This window comes from Hordeum vulgare, chromosome 7H (assembly GCF_904849725.1).
Source record: "Hordeum vulgare subsp. vulgare chromosome 7H, MorexV3_pseudomolecules_assembly, whole genome shotgun sequence".
In the NCBI taxonomy this organism is placed as follows: Eukaryota; Viridiplantae; Streptophyta; class Magnoliopsida; order Poales; family Poaceae; genus Hordeum; species Hordeum vulgare.
Genome location: NC_058524.1, coordinates 51,178,453 through 51,193,049, shown reverse-complemented (window position 1 = coordinate 51,193,049; position 14,597 = coordinate 51,178,453). Strand labels below are relative to the sequence as shown.

The 14,597-nt window shown below is 43.6% G+C and overlaps 1 pseudogene; it reads right to left on the bottom strand.

Moving 5' to 3' along the window:
* Positions 1 to 1,341: 1,341 nt before the first annotated feature.
* LOC123408247 lies at positions 1,342 to 5,350 on the bottom strand (annotated as a pseudogene).
* Positions 5,351 to 14,597: the final 9,247 nt, after the last annotated feature.

Genomic DNA, 14,597 nt, shown 5'->3' with positions numbered 1-14,597 from the left:
AATTCCGCAGAAACGGGTGCTTCAGGCCAAGGAAGAAAGACATAATCAATCATTTGTTACGTCCTTGTCGTCTTCCCCAATTATGTCCTTTTTTGTCTTTGCACTGTTTTTAGGCGTGCATGTTGCTTATGTCATGTATAGTACTTCAGCAAGTGTTTCGATATGAATTAATAGACAAGTTTACAGGTTAACTTCTTTTTTTCTTACTAAACTATAGAATTACTGTTGTCTGCCGTTATCTACTAATTTCAGTTACTTCTTTCAAAAAGTGCCGCCTAGAGAGGTTGAGTGATGGGAGCTACTCGATCTTGATTAATGTATTGCTTAGGTCTCATGGTTGTGATGTTGGTCGTTAATGGTGGAATCTCAACTCACTGGCCCTGGTCTCTGTCGGCAGGAAGTGGAAATTTCCCATACCGCATCATGCCAGGCCCCATTCAGAGTCGCTCAAACCCTTAATCTTACCTCTAAAAGGGGAAAACTTGTATGCTAAGGAGAACATCTACAACATACCCCCATCCTTCCTTGATGTCAAGGCCTCAAGCGAAAGGGAGTTCACCAGATGGGAAAGAGGCTGAGACGCCCACTATTCAGAGATCAAGATTGGGAGGCTCAAGGAGTTCGCAACCAGGAGACCAGGAAAGGAAGGCATCCAACCGAGTCAAGACCGGGTATAAATACCCGTGTGTTGGAACCAGAAGGGGGCACCCTCTGCTTTGACGGTCAAGGCAACAAAAGTAAAGCCCTAGTTTAAACCTAGATTAGATCCAATCTTAGACATAATTAACAGAGCCGATGTTGAAATTATAAAGCCCCTGATCCGGACATAAAGGGCATGCTTCCTTTGAACTAAGACTGATTCTGATAGCACCTTTGCGGTTGAAGCAGTTGTTCAAGATGAAGCATACCTGGAGCCTGAGCTTCCAATTATCATGGAATGCAAAAACTTGGCGTCTGAATTTGCTAATCGTCGTTTGGTCACTGCTTTAGAGAGGCTAATGGAGTAGCTGATAGCCTTGCAAAAAGTTGTTCTAGTACTAGATCGTCAGGCTTTTGGGATTCGAATGTCCCTGGTTTTATTTCTCCAATTCTTGTAAACGACTAAGACATTATATGAGGAATAATGTCTGGCAATTACAAAACAAAACACAGAATGATTCAGAGGACCATAACAGAGCTAATAGAGCCCCTGTTGTTACAGCTGCAGGTGAACAGACTTCACAGGTCAAATAAGTTTGGGGAAACCCGTTCTGGACACAATAGTGCCGGATCTCATGGACAAGAAAAATCCATCTGCACTTTGTGATGCTGTATGCAGAACATGTATTTAAACAACCCAACTTGAATATTAACGCTTGTACTGGATTAAGTGAATCTCAATCAACCATAACACAAACGTCCTCAAACAACTGTATGAAGATAACTGAATTCAGTAGCATCGGCCACGTATTAGCTACTACAGTATATAATTTTATTCATATGTACCCAATTCCACATAAGAAAATTTCAGTTCTGACAGAATATTTATGTTATGAGCTAAAAGAAAATACTGTTGGTAAATAAAATGAATGTTAAAGGAAAAGATGCCCACACGTATTTGGAGGCCGATGACACGGATGTTGTCCGTGAGCTGCTGCACCTTGTTAGGATCGTTAGCACGCGTTCGCAATAGCGGCCTCCGGATATCTTCCAGCGGGATCTCGATCTCTCTGAGTTGCTCGATGGGGAGAGACCAGCTGCACCTACATCGTTGATATGAGCCATTGTTACTTCAGTGTATGTTCAAGGGCAGAGACTAAAGTTAAAACATCAGAACTAGACACCCAAAATTACAAGTTTGTAACAGAATATTGCACATGGACAACAACGCCCAATTGGACACCCTTTACGTGCGATTCCCCTCGAGATGGATCTCTAATTTTGGCAGCCCAGGATAATTATAGCGAAGAAGTTGGAATCAAATCTTACCAGATTCAACTGAACCGCCATGGCTTCAGAATGGACCATGAAATTGGTAAGAGCAGTATGCTAAGATTCGACTCCTCGCACCTCATCTTACTATGGTTTAACTCAAACAATTCCACGGAGAAATGCAAGAAGGGGGAGACCTACCATTGGAGAACGAGACCGAGACGGCGAGGCCGAACCGCCGGCTCGCGCTCCTACCCCGGAGAACAGGGGCGCTGGGAATGGCGGCGCGGCGTTGGAAGAGGAAGCCGGCCGGCGGCACGATCTTTCCCAAATCCAGGTTCGAGGTTCGTGGTCGCGCTTGTGCTACTGCTGCTGGGAGGTCCTATACGGCGCTGCAGGCGCCCATTCCCGCTCCTGGCGCCTGCAGCGCCCCATACTGGGCCGGCCCAATAACCTTTAAATTCAATGAGAAAGAAGAAAATAAAATACAAAAATGATATTTTAAAAAGGTTCACTAATTTAAAAATATTTCATAAATTTCTTATAAAGTCAACCGAATTCAACAAAGTTCACTGATTTTCAAAATTCGTTCATCAAATTTGAAAAATGTTAACAACTTTTTTTAATTTCATCGAATTTAAAAAATGTTCATCAATTTTGAAAAAAAGTTTATCCAAATTTATAAAAATTCAACATTTTAAAAAAAAATCATCGAATTTAAAAAAAAGTTCATAGATTTTAAAAAATAGTTCATTGATTTTTAAAAATGTTCATGAATTTTAAAATATGTTCACTGATTTTCAAAAAAAGTTCACTAACCTCAAAAAAATATCACGAATTTTAAATTATGTCCACGGATTTTAAAAAATGTTCACAAATTTCGAAAACAAAGTTCGTCGATTTGGAAAAAAGTTCACAAAAAAAGTTCATGAACTTTTTAAATTTGAAGAAATACCAAAACAATTGAAAAAAGTTCATAAAAAAATCATGTAGTTTTAAAAAAAATCACCAAATTCAAAAAAGTTCATCAATTCGAAAAAGAAATCACATGTTTGCGGACACTTCATCAAACAAGTGGAGAAAAATAAGAAAAAAAAAGCAAGCAAAAAAAGGTAAAGAAAGAAAAGGAAAAAACGTTGAATAAATGTTTTATTGGTTAAACATTACCATAACCGTACTCATTGGTGTGATGGTTACAGCAGGAACCTTCGACCTGGAGGTGAGGTGGAAGGTTCGAATCCTACTCCCTTTCTCTTTTTTTTTCTCTTTTAGTTTAGAAGGAAAAAAGCAATATGGGCCAAGCCCAAGTAGGCGCGCCCGTTGGCCGACGCGTGCATATGCGCCAAATAGGAATTGCCGCTGTTGCTTCCGGATCGATCTGCACCATTGGTATTCGATGGGCTTTGCAGTTCCAAAATGTGCAAAGCCCATCACATTTTGGAACTTCGAAGCCCATGACCTCTATGTGATTTTTTTTTTTGAGATCTGATCCTTTTTGCAAAACATGCAAAGTTCCAAAACGTGCAAAGCTCCAACACGTGGGGCTAAATTTAATGTTTTGACTTTTTGTCGTAGTTTAGCGAGCCATGACCTTCATCTGATTATTTTTTAAGATTTGAGCCTTTCCTACCGTGAGGGAGCTCAACGGTTTACATAGCCTACCGCCAGGGTCCAGGTTTCACAGCAGCAGTCGTCAACTAACGGCCCTAGGCTAACGTGGCATAGACCCTACCACCAGGGTATGTGGCGGTAGGATGTAAGACCCTACCGCCAAGGTCTCCGGCGGTAGGGTGGTTGGCGCTGCTTGCGGAGGTTCTATAACCTGAAACCGTCGAAGCCTTACGATAGTGTTACACACCCTACTGCCAGGGTCCTTGACGACAGGGTGTGCTCACAATGCATTTGTTGCACATAATTTGTATGTTTCTTTTCCTCTTGTTCCGCTTCTGCTTGCTCCTCGTTGTCTTCTTTCTCTTCATCTTCTTCCTCATCGTCCTCCTCCTCGTCCTCCTCAACCAACCTAGATGACGAGGCAGCATGGCTAAATGAAGTGAGGGTGTGCATATGGATTGCAGGAGCATGAGCTTCAACCGAGCTAGCGCACCCAAGCAGGGCCACCAGCTTGTGACAACGCTTCATGAACTTCTGCAATAAGAATGAAACAAGAACATAATACAGATCAAATTTATGATTACAAATGAACAAAAACATAAAATGGCATGGATCCAATTTTAGGTCACTCACTACAAGAAATATGTCAACTAGTGACCTTCTGGCAGCGACACTGGCTGAAATGGTCGTGAATCTACGACCATTTGAGACCAATTGGTCGTAAGTTGTTCGGGAGGCTCCAACCCCAAACCATAACGACCAATTTGGTCGAAAAAGGTCGTAATTTCCTTACGAGAAATGGTCGTAAAGCAGATAGCCCTGGTCCGCTGCCTAATTTCTAGCTAACTACGACCAATATAGATGGCCATAGCTATGACTAGGCGCTACATCATCAGTTTTGTCTATGTGTTAATTTTTGTCCTAGTTTGTGAAGCAACCTACTATTCTGTCATTCCAAAAATTCTCTAAAAATTCTCATAAATTCTTTGGATCATATGGTCCTCAAATATGTGAAAACCCTTCCTTCCCTAGTTCAAAATAATTCAGCAATATTCATTTTCCTATTCTATTCTAAATAGCACTTTGTGAAGGAAGTGCTATTTATATTTTCATAATTTCCCCCAAAATTTTTGGTCACTCTTTCCTATCCATGTCATTGCCTCATGAAAAAATCCATCTACATTTGCACAACTTCATTTTCTATTTTCTGTCCACATTGGCACATTGCAAAGCAAGTGCTACCTAGACACCTCATATTGCCCGCAAACTTTTTTTGGCTATCTTCCATATCCAAATAATTGCCACATGCCAATATTCAGCTCTATTTGCCTATTAAATCTTCCTCATCAAATTTCCAAATTATCAGCTCTACATGCCAATACCATCGCCTGTTGCCCAACTGGCGTACACCTACCGAGCACGCGCTACCCTTGAGACGAGTATGTGTGTGCTGCCTCAACATCGACACCATCACCCCTTCCATCCTTCGCTCGCGCAACCCTTCGTGACTCTCATTGGCTTGCGGCAATGCGTGAGGAGTTTGATGCCTTGCAGAGCAACCACACGTGGCATCTTGTTCCGCGACCTCCACATGCCAACGTTGTAAGTGGCAAATGGGGCGTTCCGCCACAAGACACGTCCGGATGGATCTCTTGAGCGCTACAAAGCTAGTTGGATGGTTCGTAGATTTCGGCAGCGTGCGGGTGTGGACTTCACCGTCACCTTCGCCCCGGTTGTCAAAGCGGGCACGATCTGCAAACTCCTTGAGTTGGCAGTTTCTCGCGCTTGGCTCATCCATCAGTTGGAAGTATCCAACGCTTTCCTGCATGGCCACGTTGTTGAACAGGTGTACTGTCAGGGACCCACCGGCTTCGTCAACGCCAAGCATCCAAATCACGTGTGCTTGCTCTCCCGCTCTCTCTACTAGTTTAAGCAGGCACCACGAGCGTGGTATCGACGTATTGCAGCATTCCTACAATAGTTTGGATTTCGGTCCACCCGCTCAGATGCCTGATGACCCACAAGTGTAGGGGATCTATCGTAGTCCTTTCGATAAGTAAGAGTGTCGAACCCAACGAGGAGCAGAAGGATCTGACAAGTGGTTTTCAGCAAGGTAATCTCTACAAGCACTGAAATTATCAGTAACAAATAGTGGTGTGGTAAGATGATTCGCAGCAAGTAGCAAGTAACAAAAGTAACAACGATGCAGCAAAGTGGCCCTATCCCTTTTGTAGCAAGGGACCAACGTGGACAAACTCTTATAGGAGGTAAAGTGCTCCCGAGGACACATGGGGATTTCTGTCAAGCTAGTTTTCATCATGTTCATATGATTCGCGTTCGCTGCTTTGATAGTTTGATATGTGGGTGGACCGGTGCTTGGGTACTGCCCTTACTTGGACAAGCATCCCACTTATGATTAATCCCTCTCGCAAGCATCCGCAAATACGAAAGAAGAATTAATACTAAGTCTAGCCATAACATTAAACCAGTGGATCCAAATCAGCCCCTTACGAAGCAACGCATAAACTAGGGTTTAAGCTTCTGTCACTCTAGCAACCCATCATCTACTTATTACTTCCCAATGCCTTCCTCTAGGCCTAAATAATGGTGAAGTGTTATGTAGTCGGCGTTCACATAACACCACTAGAGGAGAGACAACATACATCACATCAAAATATCGAACGAATACCAAATTCATGTGACTACTTATAACATGACTTATCTGTTGGGGAACGTCGCAAGGGAAACAAAAATTTTCCTACGCGCACGAAGACCTATCATGGTGATGTCCATCTACGAGAGGGGATGAGTGATCTACGTACCCTTGTAGATCGTACAGCAGAAGCGTTAGTGAACGCGGTTGATGTAGTGGAACGTCCTCACGTCCCTCGATCCGCCCCGCGAACAATCCCGCGATCAGTCCCACGATCTAGTACCGAACGGACGGCACCTCCGCGTTCAGCACACGTACAGCTCGACGATGATCTCGGCCTTCTTGATCCAGCAAGAGAGACGGAGAGGTAGAAGAGTTCTCCGGCAGCGTGACGGTGCTCCGGAGGTTGGTGATGACCTTGTCTCAGCAGGGCTCCGCCCGAGCTCCGCAGAAACGCGATCTAGAGGAAAAACCGTGGAGGTATGTGGTCGGGCTGCCGTGGAAAAGTCGTCTCAAATCAGCCCTAAAACCTCCGTATATATAGGTGGGAGGGAGGGGAGGAGGCAGCCTCAAAACCTAAAGGTTTGGCCGAAATTGGAGGTGGAGGAGTCCTACTCCAATCCTACTTGGAGTAGGATTCCACCTTCCCACTTGGAAACTCTTTCCACCTTGTGTTTTTTCCTTCTCAAACCTTATGGGCCTTAGTGGGAACTTATTCCAGCCCACTAGGGGCTGGTTTATCTCTTCCCATAGCCCATGAGACCCCTTGGGGCGTGACACCCCTCCCGATGGTCCCCGGCACCCCTCCCGGCACTCCCGATACACTACCGATGAGCCCGAAACTTTTCCGGTAATGCACGAAAACCTTCCGGTAACCAAATGAGGTCATCCTATATATCAATCTTCGTTTCCGGACCATTCCGGAAACCCTCGTGACGTCCGTGATCTCATCCGGGACTCCGAACAACATTCGGTAACCAACCATATAACTCAAATACGCATAAAACAACGTCGAACCTTAAGTGTGCAGACCCTGCGGGTTCGAGAACTATGTAGACATGACCCGAGAGACTTCTCGGTCAATATCCAATAGCGGGACCTGGATGCCCATATTGGATCCTACATATTCTACGAAGATCTTATCGTTTGAACCTCAGTGCCAAGGATTCATATAATCCCGTATGTCATTCCCTTTGTCCTTCGGTATGTTACTTGCCCGAGATTCGATCGTCAGTATCCGTATACCTATTTCAATCTCGTTTACTGGCAAGTCTCTTTACTCGTTCCGTAATACAAGATCCCGCAACTTACACTAAGTTACATTGCTTGCAAGGCTTGTGTGTGATGTTGTATTACCGAGTGGGCCCCGAGATACCTCTCCGTTCACACGGAGTGACAAATCCCAGTCTTGATCCATACTAACTCAACTAACACCTTCGGAGATACCTGTAGAGCATCTTTATAGTCACCCAGTTACGTTGCGACGTTTGATACACACAAAGCATTCCTCCGGTGTCAGTGAGTTATATGATCTCATGGTCATAGGAATAAATACTTGACACGCAGAAAACAGTAGCAACAAAATGACACGATCAACATGCTACGTCTATTAGTTTGGGTCTAGTCCATCACATGATTCTCCTAATGATGTGATCCCGTTATCAAGTGACAACACTTGCCTATGGCCAGGAAACCTTGACCATCTTTGATTAACGAGCTAGTCAACTAGAGGCTTACTAGGGACAGTGTTTTGTCTATGTATCCACACAAGTATTGTGTTTCCAATCAATACAATTATAGCATGGATAATAAACGATTATCATGAACTAAGAAATATAATAATAACTAATTTATTATTGCCTCTAGGGCATATTTCCAACAGTCTCCCACTTGCACTAGAGTCAATAATCTAGTTCACATCACCATGTGATTCCAACGAATCCAACACCCATATAGTTATGGGGTCTGATCATGTCTTGCTTGTGAGAGAGGTTTTAGTCAACGGTTCTGAAACTTTCAGATCCGTGCGTTCTTTACAAATCTTTATGTCATCTTATAGATGCTGCTACTACGTGCTATTCGGAAATGCTCCAAATATCCACTCTACTATATGAATCCGTTTCACTACTCATAGTTATTCAGATTAGTGTCAAAGCTTGCATCGACGTTACCCTTTACGACGAACTCTTTAACCACCTCCATAATCGAGAAAAAGTCCTTAGTCCATTTGTTACCAAGGATAAATTTTGACCGCTGCTAGTGATTCAATCATGGATCACTCTCTGTACCCTCAACAGACTTTGAGAAAAGGCACACATTAGGTGCGGTACACAGCATGGCATACTTTAGATTCTACGGCTAAGGCATAGAAGACGACCTTCGTCTATTCTCTTTATTCTGCCGTGGTTGGGTTTTGAGTCTTACTCAAATTCACACCTCACAACGCAACCAAGAACTCCTTCTTTGCTGATCTATTTTGAACTCTTTCAAAAACTTGTCAAGGCATGCATCTTGTTGAAACTTCTATTAAGCGTTTTCGATCTATCTCCATAGATCTTTGATGCTCAATGTTCAAGTAGCGTAATCCAGGTACTCCTTTGAAAACTTCTTTCAAACAATCTTGTCTGCTTTACAGAAATTCTACATTACTTCTGATCCACAATATGTCAACCACATATACCTATCAGAAATTCTATAGTGCTCCCACTCACTTCTTTGGAAATACAAGTTTCTCATAAACCTTGTACACACCCAAAATCTTTGATCATCTCATCAAAGTGCTTATTCCAACTCCGAGATGCTTGCACCAGTCCATTGAAGGATCACTGGAGCTTGCATACTTGCTAGTATCTTTAGGATCGACAAAACCTTCTGGTTGTATCACATACAATGTTTGCTCAAGGAAACCGTCGAGGAAACAATGTTTTGACATCCTACGTGCAATATTTCATAAATAATGCAGCAACTACTAACATAATTCTAACAGACCTTTAGCATCGCTACGAGTGAGAAAGACTCATCATAGTCAACTGTTTGATCTTGTCGAAAACATCTTTGCGACAAGTCGAGCTTTTCTTAATAGTGACTTATCACCATCATCGTCTGTCTTCTTTTAAAGATCCATTTTACCCAATAGTCCCATGACCATCAAGTAGTTCTACCAAAGACTACACTTTGTTTTCACACATGGATCCTCTCTCGGATTTTATGGCTTCCAGCCATTTGTCGGAATCTAGGCCCACCATCGCTTTCTCCATAACTCGTAGGTTCACTGTTGCTCAACAACATGACCTCCAAGACAGGGTTACCGTACTACTCTGCAGCAGTACGCGACCTTGTCGACCTACGAGGTTTGTAGTAACTTGATTCGAAGCTCAATGATCATCATCATCAGCTTCCACTTCAATTGGTGTAGGCGCCACATGAACAACTTCCTGCGCCCTGCTACACACTGGTTGAAGTGATGGTTCAATAACCTCATGAAGTTCTACTACCCTCCCACTCAATTCTTTCGAGAGAAACCTTTCCTCGAGAAAGGATCCGTTTCTAGAAACAAACACTTTGCTTTCGGATCTGAGATAGGAGATGTACCCAACTGTTTTGGATATCCTATGAAGATGCATTTATCCGCTTTGGATTCGAGCTTATCAGACTAAAACCTTTTTTCACATAAGTTTCGAAGCCCCAAACTTTCAAGAAACGACAGTTTAGATTTCTCTAAACCTCAGTCTATACTGTGTCATCTCAACGGAAATACGCGGTGCCCTATTTAAAGTGAGTGCGGTTGTCTCTAATGCATAACCCATAAACGATAGTGGTAATTCGATAAGAGACATCATAGTATGCACCATACCAGATAGTGCGTGGCTATGACGTTCAGACACATCATCACACCATGATGTTCCAGGTGGCATGAACTGTGAAACAATTTCCACATTGTCTTAACTGTGTACCAAAAATTCGTAACTCAGATATTCATTTCTATGATCATATCGTAGACAGTTCATCCTCTTGTTACGACGAACTTCACTCTGAAACAGAATTGAACTTTTCAATATTTCAGACTTGTGATTCATTAAGTAAATACTCCTGTATCTACTCAAGTCGTCAGTGAAGTAAGAACATAATGATATCCATTGCGTGCCTCAGCACCCATTGGACTGCATACATCAAAATGTATCACTTCCAACAAGTTACTATCCTATTTCATCTCAATGAAAACAAGGCCTTGCTCACGTGGTATGATTTGCATGTTACTAGTGATTCGAAATCAGGTGAGTACAAAGATCCATCAGCATGGAGCCTCTTCATGCAATTTATACTAACATGACTCAAGCGGCAGTTCCACAAGTAAGTGGTACTATCACTATTAACTCGTATCTTTTGGCACCAATGTGTAACACTACAATCGAGATTCAATAAACCATTGAAGGTGATCATTCAAGCAAATAGAGTAACCATTATTCTCTTTGAATGAATAATCGTATTGCAATAAACACGATCCAATCATGTTCACGCTTAACGCAAAACACAAAATAACAATTATTTAGGTTCAACACCAATCCCGATGGTAGAGGGAGCGTGTGACGTTTGATCATATCAACCTTGGAAACACTTCCAACACGTATCGTCACCTCGCCTTTAGCTAGTCTCCGTTTATGCCGTAGCTTTCATTTCGCGTTACTAATCACTTAGCAACCGAACCAGTATCCAATACCCTCGTGCTACTAGGAGTACTAGTAAAGTACACATCAACATTATGTATATCAAATATACTTCTCTCGACTTTTGCCAGCCTTCTTATCCACCAAGTATCTAGAGTTTCTCCGCCTCAGTGACTGTTCCCCTTATTACAGAAGCACTTAGTCTCGGGTTTTGGGTTTAATCTTGGGTCTCTTCATTAGTGCAGCAACTGTTTTGCCGCTTCACGAAGTATCCCTTCTAGCCCTTGCCTTTCTTGAAACTTAGTGGTTTTTCAAACCATCAACTATTGATGCTCCTTCTTGATTTCTACTTTCGCAGTGTCAAACGTCGCGAATCTCTCAAAAGATCATTGTATCTATCCTTGATATGTTATAGTTCATCACGAAGCTCTCAAAGCTTGGTGGCAGTGACTTTTGGAGAACCATCACTATCTCATCTCGAAGATTAGCTCCCACTTGATTCAAGTGATTGTCGTACTCAGACAATCTGAGCACACGCTCAACGATTGAGCTTTTCTCCTTTACTTTGTGGTCAAAGAATCTTGTTGGAGGTCTAGTACCTCTTAACAAGGGCACAAGCATGAAATCACAATTGCATCTCTTCGGAACATCACTTATGTTCCGTGACGTTTTACAACGTTTTCGGCGCCTTGCTTCTAAGCCATCAAGTATCTTGCACTGAACTATCGTGTAGTCATCAGTAATGTGTATGTCGGATGTTCATAGCATCCACAGACGACGCTCGAGGTGCAGCACACCGAGTGGTGCATTAAGGACATAAGCCTTCTGCGTAGCAACGAGGACAATCCTCGGTTTTACAGACTCAGTCTGCAAAGGTTGCTACTATCAATTTTCAACTAAATTTTCTCTAGGAACATATAAAAACAGTAGAGCTATAGCGCAAGTTACATCGTAATTCGCAAAGACCATTAGACTATGTTCATGACAATTAGTTCAATTAATCATATTACGTAAGAACTCCCACTCAAAAAGTACATCTCTCTAGTCATTTGAGTGGTACATGATCCAAATCCGCTATCTCAAGTCCGATCATCACGTGAGTCGAGAATAGTTTCAGTGGTAAGCATCCCTATGCTAATCATATCAACTATACGATTCATGCTCGACCTTTCGGTCTCATGTGTTCCGAGGCCATGTCTGCACATGCTAGGCTCGTCAAGCTTAACCCGAGTGTTCTGCGTGTGCAACTGTTTTGCACCCGTTGTATGTGAACGTTGAGTCTATCACACCCGATCATCACGTGGTGTCTCGAAACGAAGAACTGTCGCAACGGTGCACAGTCGGGGAGAACACAATTTCGTCTTGAAATTTTAGTGAGAGATCACCTCATAATGCTACCGTCGTTCTAAGAAAAATAAGGTGCATAAAAGGATTAACATCACATGCAATTCATAAGTGACATGATATGGCCATCATCACGTGCTTCTTGATCTCCATCACCAAAGCACCGACACGATCTTCTTGTCACCGGCGCCACACCATGATCATCCATCAACGTGTTGCCATCGGGGTTGTCGTGCTACTTATGCTATTACTACTAAAGCTACATCCTAGCAAAATAGTAAACGCATCTGCAAGCACAAACGTTAGTATAAAGACAACCCTATGGCTCCTGCCGGTTGCCGTACCATCGACGTGCAAGTCGATATTTCTATTACAACATGATCATCTCATACATCCAATATATCACATCACATCGTTGGCCATATCACATCACAATCATACCCTGCAAAAACAAGTTAGACGTCCTCTAATTTTGTTGTTGCATGTTTTACGTGGTGACCGAGGGTATCTAGTAGGATCGCATCTTACTTACGCAAACACCACAACGGAGATATATGAGTTGCTATTTAACCTCATCCAAGGACCTCCTCGGTCAAATCCGATTCAACTAAAGTTGGAGAAACAGTCACTTGCCAGTCATCTTTGAGCAAAGGGGGTTACTCGTAACGATGAAACCAGTCTCTCGTAAGCGTACGAGTAATGTCGGTCCAAGCCGCTTCAATCCAACAATACCGCGGAATCAAGAAAAGACTAAGGAGGGCAGCAAAACGCACATCACCGCCCACAAAACCTTTTGTGTTCTACTCGAGAAGACATCTACGCATGAACCTAGCTCATGATGCCACTGTTGGGGAACGTCGCAAGGGAAACAAAAATTTTCCTACGCGCACGAAGACCTATCATGGTGATGTCCATCTACGAGAGGGGATGAGTGATCTACGTACCCTTGTAGATCGTACAGCAGAAGCGTTAGTGAACGCGGTTGATGTAGTGGAACGTCCTCACGTCCCTCGATCCGCCCCGCGAACAATCCCGCGATCAGTCCCACGATCTAGTACCGAACGGACGGCACCTCCGCGTTCAGCACACGTACAGCTCGACGATGATCTCGGCCTTCTTGATCCAGCAAGAGAGACGGAGAGGTAGAAGAGTTCTCCGGCAGCGTGACGGCGCTCCGGAGGTTGGTGATGATCTTGTCTCAGCAGGGCTCCGCCCGAGCTCCGCAGAAACGCAATCTAGAGGAAAAACTATGGAGGTATGTGGTCGGGCAGCCGTGAGAAAGTCGTCTCAAATCAGCCCTAAAACCTCCGTATATATAGGTGGGAGGAAGGGGAGGAGGCAGCCTCAAAACCTAAAGGTTTGGCCGAAATTGGAGGTGGAGGAGTCCTACTCCAATCCTACTTGGAGTAGGATTCCACCTTCCCACTTGGAAACTCTTTCCACCTTGTGTTTTTTCCTTCTCAAACCTTATGGGCCTTAGTGGGAACTTATTCCAGCCCACTAGGGGCTGGTTTATCTCTTCCCATAGCCCATGAGACCCCTTGGGGCGTGACACCCCTCCCGATGGTCCCCGGCACCCCTCCCGGCACTCCCGGTACACTACCGATGAGCCCGAAACTTTTCCGGTAATGCACGAAAACCTTCCGGTAACCAAATGAGGTCATCCTATATATCAATCTTCGTTTCCGGACCATTCCGGAAACCCTCGTGACGTCCATGATCTCATCCGGGACTCCGAACAACATTCGGTAACCAACCATATAACTCAAATACGCATAAAACAACGTCGAACCTTAAGTGTGCAGACCCTGCGGGTTCGAGAACTATATAGACATGACCCGAGAGACTTCTCGGTCAATATCCAATAGCGGGACCTGGATGCCCATATTGGATCCTACATATTCTACGAAGATCTTATCGTTTGAACCTCAGTGCCAAGGATTCATATAATCCCGTATGTCATTCCCTTTGTCCTTCGGTATGTTACTTGCCCGAGATTCGATCGTCAGTATCCGTATACCTATTTCAATCTCGTTTACTGGCAAGTCTCTTTACTCGTTCCGTAATACAAGATCCCGCAACTTACACTAAGTTACATTGCTTGCAAGGCTTGTGTGTGATGTTGTATTACCGAGTGGGCCCCGAGATACCTCTCCGTTCACACGGAGTGACAAATCCCAGTCTTGATCCATACTAACTCAACTAACACCTTCGGAGATACCTGTAGAGCATCTTTATAGTCACCCAGTTACGTTGCGACGTTTGATACACACAAAGCATTCCTCCGGTGTCAGTGAGTTATATGATCTCATGGTCATAGGAATAAATACTTGACACGCAGAAAACAGTAGCAACAAAATGACACGATCAACATGCTACGTCTATTAGTTTGGGTCTAGTCCATCACATGATTC